The sequence below is a fragment of the Phyllobates terribilis genome, unplaced genomic scaffold (assembly GCF_046119375.1).
Source record: "Phyllobates terribilis strain yellow unplaced genomic scaffold, ASM4611937v1 Scaffold_81__1_contigs__length_6697587, whole genome shotgun sequence".
NCBI classification, from domain to species: Eukaryota; Metazoa; Chordata; class Amphibia; order Anura; family Dendrobatidae; genus Phyllobates; species Phyllobates terribilis.
The window spans coordinates 6,416,865-6,427,187 of NW_027362841.1; the positions used below are offsets into that span (position 1 = coordinate 6,416,865).

The 10,323-nt window shown below is 40.4% G+C and overlaps 1 non-coding gene across 1 annotated transcript; it reads right to left on the minus strand.

Annotated features, from left to right (window-relative positions):
• Window positions 1-1,423: 1,423 nt before the first annotated feature.
• On the minus strand, window positions 1,424-1,495 carry TRNAA-UGC (transfer RNA alanine (anticodon UGC)). The gene has a single exon. It is a non-coding gene; the product is annotated as a tRNA-Ala (tRNA).
• Window positions 1,496-10,323: the final 8,828 nt, after the last annotated feature.

The window sequence follows — 10,323 nt, forward strand, 5'->3', positions numbered from 1 at the left end:
CAGATCATATGAATAGGGTCAGGTGTGCAGTACCCGGAATCGGCCACTATATAGCTGGCAGAGCAGTACAGCATGGGCTCTGGCACCGCGTCCCACATTGCTTTAAACTGCTCGCGATACTCATCTCTCCACGTTCCTCCGCAGCTCCGGTGTCTTCCGACTCTGTGACATCTCAGGGAAGAGGGTGCGATCACTACAGCGCCCCCTCTGTGCTGGGCAGTCACAGTGCAGAGAGCCGGAACACGCTGTGGAGACAGGACCTGCGGCCAGCGGGGAACAAGGAGAGGGAAGTATTTGATTATTATTTTTTTTCTGTATGGAGCATTACATGGGGCCATACTGTATGGAGCATTATATGGGGCCATACTATATTGAGCATTATATGGGGCCATACTGTATGGAGCATTATATGGGGCCCATACTATATTGAGCATTATATGGGGCCATACTGTATGGAGCATTATATGGGGCCCATACTGTATGGAGCAATACATTGGATACGGAAAGTATTCAGACCCCTTTAAATGTTTCACTCTTTGTTTCATTGCAGCCATTTGGTAAACTCTAAAAAGTTCATTTTTTCCTCATTAAAGTACACTCTGCACCCCATCTTGACTGAAAAAAAACTGAAATGTAGAAATTTTTGCAAAATTATTAAAAAAGAAAAACTGAAATATCACATAACGCTATGCATATTTTATCAAACCCCTCCATGGAGCTGTAGCACTAAAGCACTAGGATAGCAGGTCGCAACTATGCAGTGTGTGGTCCTTAAATGAAGGTAAAATCATAATAGAAATATGGTATCACTTTTGGGATTCTGGGATCAACGAGCGATGAGTTATCCCAGAAGTTTTTAATAAAATGTGCAGGCTAGAGCCCAGTCCCTGTGACGTCATCCCAGGGGGGTCTCTCCCTTCAGCATAAAATAGTTGGCTGGGGGGTATAGATACTATAAGCAATGGGTCATATTCGATAACGTTCAAATCAAATCCACCTATATTGAATCGTCTCAGCGATCTTATAGTAAGTCTCTTCTTTAATCCTTATTATTTGGTGTAACTATTAATGTATTGAATTGTCTCCTTTTGTAAACATTTTTGTATAGTTTTCCTAAACACTGCCTCCCATTTGGATTAAATATAAAATCTAATCGTTCTGTTTCTTTTGTCCTGTAATCGTTCCCTTCCCAGAAGCCATACACTACCAGAATGCAGGCGTTTGGCCAGGCAAGGCCTTGTACTATATTTCAAACTCAGCCGGTGGTGGCAGCGAGTAATATTAATAATTGGGCTATTGTGAAGGTGGCAGTGACTGTACAGAGGGCATTAACATATATTCCATATGTTGGAATCCCTGATGAAATCCTGACACAGTCACAGCATGGTGAGATATAGAGTGATCTCTGTGGAATACATGACAATGGAGATGCCAGGGACTGAACCTGGGGCCTCATACATGCAAAGCATGCGCTCTACCACTGAGCTACATCCCCTGCATGTGTGTTATGCTCATATGCAAAACCCTAAGGGTATGTTCACACTTATTTGAAAGCAGAAATTTCTGCAGCATTTCCACATCTCTTGGCAGGAAAAACGCAGCGGCAAAAACGTGCTTTTTTTCCTGCATTTTTCTAGCGTTTTTAGACAGCAATAAATGACATGGAGATAGATAATGGAGATAGATTGAGTAGATAGATAGACAGATATATTGACCAACAGACGTACAGAGAGACATTTAGACATAGGAACAGACATATAGACAAATAATTGCACAACCACCCAACATATAATAACTTTGCACCCTGTGGAGCTTATCAGGCAGCTTTTAATGATTAAATAAAAAAACAAACAAAAAAAAATGACGTGGTGTATCCCCCCATGTAACCAGCAAAGTTAATTAAAGCAGACAACTGAGAGCTGATATTATCAGGCTGGGAAGGTCCCTGGTGATTGTGCATAAACATACCAGCCCGCAGCACAGCCCTCCATGTGCTCGCCGAGGTAGTCTGACTGCCATTAGGTACCGAGATGAGATCCTCAGACCTCTTGTGAGACCATATGCTGGTGAGGTTGGCCCTGGGTTCCTCCTAATGCAGGACAATGCCAGACCTCATGTGGCTGGAGTGTGTCAGCAGTTCCTGCAAGATGAAGGCATTGAAGCTATGGACTGGCCGCCCGTTCCCCAGACCTGAATCCGATTGAGCACATCTGGGACATCATGTCTCGCTCCATCCACCAACGTCACGTTGCACCACAGACTGTCCAGGAGTTGGCGGATGCTTTAGTCCAGGTCTGGGAGGAGATCCCACAGGAGACCATCCGCAACCTCATCAGTAGCATGCCCAGGCGTTGTAGGGAGGTCATACAGGCACATGGAGGCCACACACAATACTCAGCCTCATCAGGAGCATGCCCAGGCGTTGTAGGGAGGTCATACAGGCACGTGGAGGCCACACACAATACTCAGCCTCATCAGGAGCATGCCCAGGCGTTGTAGGGAGGTCATACAGGCACATGGAGGCCACACACAATACTCAGCCTCATCAGGAGCATGCCCAGGCGTTGTAGGGAGGTCATACAGGCACGTGGAGGCCACACACAATACTCAGCCTCATCAGGAGCATGCCCAGGCGTTGTAGGGAGGTCATACAGGCACGTGGAGGTCACACACAATACTCAGCCTCATCAGGAGCATGCCCAGGCGTTGTAGGGAGGTTATACAGGCACGTGGAGGCCACACACAATACTCAGCCTCATCAGGAGCATGCCCAGGCGTTGTAGGGAGGTTATACAGGCACGTGGAGGCCACACACAATACTCAGCCTCATCAGGAGCATGCCCAGGCGTTGTAGGGAGGTCATACAGGCACGTGGAGGTCACACACAATACTGAGCCTCATTTTGACTTGTTTTAAGGACATTACATCAGAGTTGGATCAGCCTGTAGTGTGTTATTCCACTTTAATTTTGGGGGTGACTCCAAATCCAGGCCTCCATTGGTTAATAAATGTGATTTCAATTGATGATTTTTGTGTGATTTTGTTGTCAGCACATTCAACTTTGTACAGAACAAAGTATTCAATGAGAAGATTTCATTCATTCAGATCTAGGATGTGTTATTTGAGTGCTCCCTTTATTATTTTGAGCAGTGTAAATACAGTTATATAAAAAGTTTGGGCACCCCTATTAATCTTAAGCTTAATGTTTTTTAAAAATTGGTGTTTTTGCAACAGCTATTTCATTTTGATATATGTAATAACTGTTGGACACAGTAATGTTTCTGCCTTGAAATGAGGTTTATTGTACTAACAGAAAATGTGCAATCTGCATTCAAACAAACTTTGACAGGTGCATAAGTATGGGCACCTCACCAGAAAAGTGACATTAATATTTAGTAGATCCTCCTTTTGCAAAAATAACAGCCTCTAGTCGCTTCCTGTAGCTTTTAATGAGTTCCTGGATCCTGGATGAAGGTATTTTTGACCATTCCTCTTTACGAAACAATTCCAGTTCAGTTAAGTTTGATGGTCGCTGAGCATGGACAGCCCTCTTCAAATGATCCCACAGATGTTCAATGATATTCAGGTCTGGGGACTGGGATGGCCATTCCAGAACATTGTAATTGTTCCTCTGCATGAATGCCTGAGTAGATTTGGAGCGGTGTTTTGGATCATTGTCTTGCTGAAAGATCCATCCCCTGCGTAACTTCAACTTTATCACTGATTCTTGAACATTATTGTCAAGAATCTGCTGATACTGAGTGGAATCCATGCGTCCCTCAACTTTAACAAGATTCCTGGCGCCGGCATTGGCCACACAGCCCCAAAGCATGATGGAACCTCCACCAAATTTTACTGTGGGTAGCAAGTGTTTTTCTCGGAATGCTGTGTTTTTTTGCCGCCATGCATAATGCCTTTTTGTATGACCAAACAACTCAATCTTGGTTTCATCAGTCCACAGGACCTTCTTCCAAAAAAAAAATTGGCTTCTCCAATTGTGCTTTTGCATACCTCAGCCGACTCTGTTTGTGGCGTGCTTGCAGAAACGGCTTCTTTCGCATCACTCTCCCATACAGCTTCTCCTTGTGCAAAGTGCGTTGCATAGTTGACCGATGCACAGTGACACCATCTGCAGCAAGTTGATGCTGCAGCTCTCTGGAGGTGGTCTGAGGATTGTCCTTGACTGATCTCACCATTCTTCTTCTCTGCCTTTCTGATGTTTTTCTTGGCCTGCCACTTCTGGCCTTAACAATAACTGTCCCTGTGTTGTTCCATTTCCTTACTATGTTCCTCACAGTGGAAACTGACAGGTTAAATCTCTGAGACAGCTTTTTGTATCCTTCCCCTGAACAACTATGTTGAATAATCTTTGTTTTCAGATCATTTGACAGTTGTTTTGAGGAGCCCATGATGCCACTCTTCAGAGGAGATTCAAACAGGAGAACAACTTGTAAGTGGCCACTTTAAGTAGCTTTTCTCATGATTGCATACACCTGGCTATGAAGTTCAAAGCTCAATTAGGTTACAAAACCAAAAAAAGTGTTTTAGTACGTCAGTAAAAAGTAGGTAGGAGTATTTAAAACAAGAAAATGATAAGGGTGCCCATACTTATGCACCTGTCAAATTTTGTTTGAATGCAGATTGCACATTTTCTGTTAGTACAATAAACCTCATTTCAAGGCAGAAACATTACTGTGTCCAACAGTTATTACATATATCAAACTGAAATAGCTGTTGCAAAAACACCAATTTTTATAAAACATTAAGCTTAAGATTAATAGGGGTGCCCAAACTTTTTCATATAACTGTATAAGATGGATAGGTATACACACACAGAATATCAATGACATTTACATAATGGATGGTCGTGTGATGCAAAGAATAAAGAGAGAAACAATATAAAGACAAAAGAAAGTAAGTGGGATGTGTGCAAACAATGCTCCAGAGTGTAACAGTATACAGTATGGGGGTCTGACAGTATATGGAGGTCTGACAAAGGGAGAACTAAGTGCAAAATCAAATAACAAAGTTCCTGGAATATAATTGGAGAGATTTTACTAATTTATCACAAGACATGGATGCATGCGCTCTACCACTGAGATACATCCCTTGGATGGAGACTGATAGGAGGTCACATAAGTGATGGACGATCCATGACGCCGGCGCTGCGGTTATATTTCTCCTTATTCTCATGTGACCATTCTGATACATTTCTTCTCCCTCCTTGTATTTGCTCCTCTGTTTTTGGAACTCCCATAACAATAAATAAGAAAGCCGACACGTGCGCCACCGTCTCCCACCCACTCACTATGTGCATTATCTCTGTACTGTGACCTCACTATGTGCATTATCTATGTACTGTGACCTCACTATGTGCATTATTTATGTACTGTGACCTCACTATGTGCATTATCTCTGTACTGTGACCTCACTATGTGCATTATCTCTGTACTGTGACCTCACTATGTGCATTATTTATGTACTGTGACCTCACTATGTGCATTATCTCTGTACTGTGACCACACTATGTGCATTATCTATGTACTGTGAACTCACTATGTGTATTATCTCTGTACTGTGACATCACTATGTGTATTATCTCTGTACTGTGACCTCACTATGTGCATTATCTATGTACTGTGACCTCACTATCTGCATTATTTAGGTACTGTGACCTCACTATGTGCATTATCTCTGTACTGTGACCTCACTATGTACATTATCTATGTACTGTGACATCACTATGTGCATTATTTATGTACTGTGACCTCACTATGTGCATTATCTCTGTACTGTGACCACACTATGTGCATTATCTATGTACTGTGAACTCACTATGTGTATTATCTCTGTACTGTGACATCACTATGTGTATTATCTCTGTACTGTGACCTCACTATGTGCATTATCTATGTACTGTGACCTCACTATCTGCATTATTTAGGTACTGTGACCTCACTATGTGCATTATCTCTGTACTGTGACCTCACTATGTACATTATCTATGTACTGTGACATCACTATGTGCATTATCTATGTACTGTGACCTCACTATGTGTATTATCTCTCTACTGTGACCTCACTATGTGCATTATTTAGGTACTGTGACCTCACTATGTGCATTATCTCTGTACTGTGACCTCACTATGTACATTATCTATGTACTGTGACATCACTATGTGCATTATCTATGTACTGTGACCTCACTATGTGCATTATCTCTCTACTGTGACCTCACTATGTGCATTATCTATGTACTGTGACATCACTATGTGCATTATCTCTCTACTGTGACCTCACTATGTGTATTATCTCTGTAATGTGACATCACTATGTGGATTATCTCTGTACTGTGACATCACTATGTGCATTATCCCTGTATTGTGACCTCACTATGTGCATTATCTATGTACTGTGACATCACTATGTGCATTATTTCTGTACTGTGACCACACTATGTGCATTATCTATGTACTGTGACCTCACTATGTGTATTATCTATCTACTGTGACATCACTATGTGCATTATCTATGTACTCTGACCACACAATGTGCATTATCTATGTACTGTGACCTCACTATGTGCATTATCTCTGTACTGTGACCACACAATGTGCATTATCTATGTACTGTGACCTCACTATGTGCATTATCTCTGTACTGTGACTTCACTATGTGCATTATCTATGTACTGTGACATCACTATGTGCATTATCTCTGTACTGTGACATCACTGTGTTTATTATCTCTCTACTGTGACCTCACTATGTGCATTATCTCTGTAATGGGACATCACTGTGTTTATTAACTCTCTACTGTGACCTCACTAAGTGCATTATCTCTGTACTCTGACCTCACTATTTGCATTATCTCTATACTGTGACATCACTATGTGTATTATCTCTGTAATGTGACATCACTGTGTTTATTATCTCTCTACTGTGACCTCACTATGTGCATTATCTCTGTACTGTGACCTCACTATGTGCATTATCTATCTACTGTGACATCACTATGTGCATTATCTCTGTACTGTGACCACACTGTGCATTATCAATGTACTGTGACCTCACTATGTGCATTATCTATGTACTGTGACATCACTATGTGCATTATCTATGTACTGTGACATCACTATGTGTATTATCTCTGTAATGTGACATCACTGTGTTTATTATCTCTCTACTGTGACCTCACTATGTGCATTATCTCTGTACTGTGACTTCACTATGTGCATTTTCTATGTAGTGTGACCTCACTATGTGCATAATCTATGTACTGTGACCTCACTATGTGCATTATCTCGGTGCTGTGACACCACTATGTGTATTATCTCTGTAATATGACATCACTGTGTTTATTATCCCTGTACTGTGACATCACTATGTGTATTATCTCTGTACTGTGAAATCACTATGTGTATTATCCCTGTACTGTGACCTCACTATTTGCATTATCTCTGTAATGTGACATCACTGTGTTTATTATCTCTGTACTGTGACATCACTGTGCTTATTATCTCTACTGTGACATCAATATGTGTATTATCTCTGTAATGTGACTTCACTGTGTTTATTTTCTCTCAACTGTGACCTCACTATGTGCATTATCTATGTACTGTGACCTCACTATGTGCATTATCTATGTACTGTGACCTCACTATGTGTATTATCTCTGTAACGTAACATAACTATATTTATTATCTCTGTAATGCGACATCACTATGTGCATTATCTCTGTACTTTGACATCACTATGTGCATTATCTATGTACTGTGACATCACTATGTGCATTATCTATGTACTGTGACATCACTATGTGCATTATCTATGTACTGTGACATCACTATGTGTATTATCTCTGTAATGTGACATCACTGTGTTTATTATTTCTCTACTGTGACCTCACTATGTGCATTATCTATGTACTGTGACATCACTATGTGCATTATCTATGTACTGTGACCTCACTATGTGCATTATCTATGTATTGTGACCTCACTATGTGCATTATCTCTGTACTGTGACCTCACTATGTGCATTATCTATGTACTGTGACATCAATATGTGCATTATCTCTGTACTGTGACCTCACTATGTGCATTATCTATGTACTGTGACCTCACTATGTGTATTATCTCTGTACTGTGACCTCACTATGTGCATTATCTCTGTACTCTGACCTCACTATGTGCATTATCTATGTACTGTGACCTCACTATGTGTATTATCTCTGTAATGTGACATCACTGTGTTTATTATCTCTGTACTGTGACCTCACTATGTGGATTATCTCTCTAATGTGACACCACTGTATTTATTATCTCTCTACTGTGACCTCACTGTGTGCATTATCTATGTACTGTGACCTTACTATGTGCATTATCTATGTACTGTGACATCACTATGTGCATTATCTCTGTACTGTGACCACACTATGTGCATTATCTATGTACTGTGACCTCACTATGTATATTATCTATGTAATGTGACATCACTATGTGCATTATCTATGTACTGTGACATCATTATTCGCATTATCTCTGTACTGTGACCACACTATGTGCATTATCTATGTACTGTGACCTCACTATGTCCATTATCTTTGTACTGTTACCTCACTATGTGCATTATCTATATACTGTGACATCACTATGTGCATTATCTCTGTACTGTGACATCACTATGTGCATTATCTCTGTACTGTGACATCACTGTGTTTATTATCTCTCTACTGTGACCTCACTATGTGCATTATCTCTGTACTGTGACCTCACTATGTGCATTATCTATGTACTGTGACCTCACTATGTTTATTATCTCTGTAATGTGACATCACTGTGCTTATTATCTCTGTACTGTGACCTCACTATGTAGATTATCTCTGTAATGTGACATCACTGTGTTTATTATCTCTCTACTGTGACCTCACTATGTGAATTATCTCTGTACTGTGACCTCACTATGTGCATTATCTATGTACTGTGACATCACTGTTTGCATTATCTCTGTACTGCGATTTCACTATGTGCATTATCTATGTACTGTGACCTCACTATGTGCATTATCCCTGTGCTGTGACATCACTATGTGTATTATCTCTGTAATATGACATCACTGTGTTTATTATCCCTGTACTGTGACATCACTATGTGTATTATCTCTGTAATGTGACATCACTGTGTTTATTATCCCTGTACTGTGACATCACTATGTGTATTATCTCTGTAATGTGACTTCACTGTGTTTATTTTCTCACTACTGTGACCTCACTATGTGCATTATCTCTGTACTGTGACCTCACTATGTGCATTATCTCTGTACTGTGACCTCACTATGTGCATTATCTCTGTACTGTGACCTCACTATGTGCATTATCTCTATACTCTGACCTCACTATGTGCATTATCTCTATACTCTGACCTCACTATGTGCATTATCTATGTACTGTGACCTCACTATGTGTATGATCTCTGTAATGTGACATCACTGTGTTTATTATCTCTGTACTGTGACCTCACTATGTGCATTATCTCTGTAATGGAACATCACTGTGTTTATTATCTCTCTACTGTGATCTCACTATGTGCATTATCTATGTACTGTGACCTCACTATGTGCATTATCTCTGTACTCTGACCTCACTATGTGCATTATCTATGTACTGTGACATCACTATGTGCATTATCTATGTACTGTGACATCACTAAATGTATTATCTCTGTAATGTGACATCACTATGTGTATTTTCTCTGTAACGTGACATCACTGTGTTTATTATCTCTGTACTGTGACATCACTATGTCTATTATCTCTGTAATGTGACATCACTGTGTTTATTATCTCTGTACTGAAACCTCACTATGTGGATTATCTCTGTAATGAGACACCACTGTGTTTATTATTTCTCTACTGTGACCTCACTATGTGCATTATCTATGTAATGTGACCTCACTATGTGTATTATCTCTGTACTGTGACATCACTATGTGCATTATCCCTGTACTGTGACCTCACTATGTGCATTATCTATGTACTGTGACCTCACTATGTGTATTATCTATCTACTGTGACATCACTATGTGCATTATCTATGTACTCTGACCACACAATGTGCATTATCTATGTACTGTGACCTCACTATGTGCATTATCTCTGTACTGTGACCACACAATGTGCATTATCTATGTACTGTGACCTCACTATGTGCATTATCTCTGTACTGTGACTTCACTATGTGCATTATCTATGTACTGTGACATCACTATGTGCATTATCTCTGTACTGTGACATCACTGTGTTTATTATCTCTCTACTGTGACCT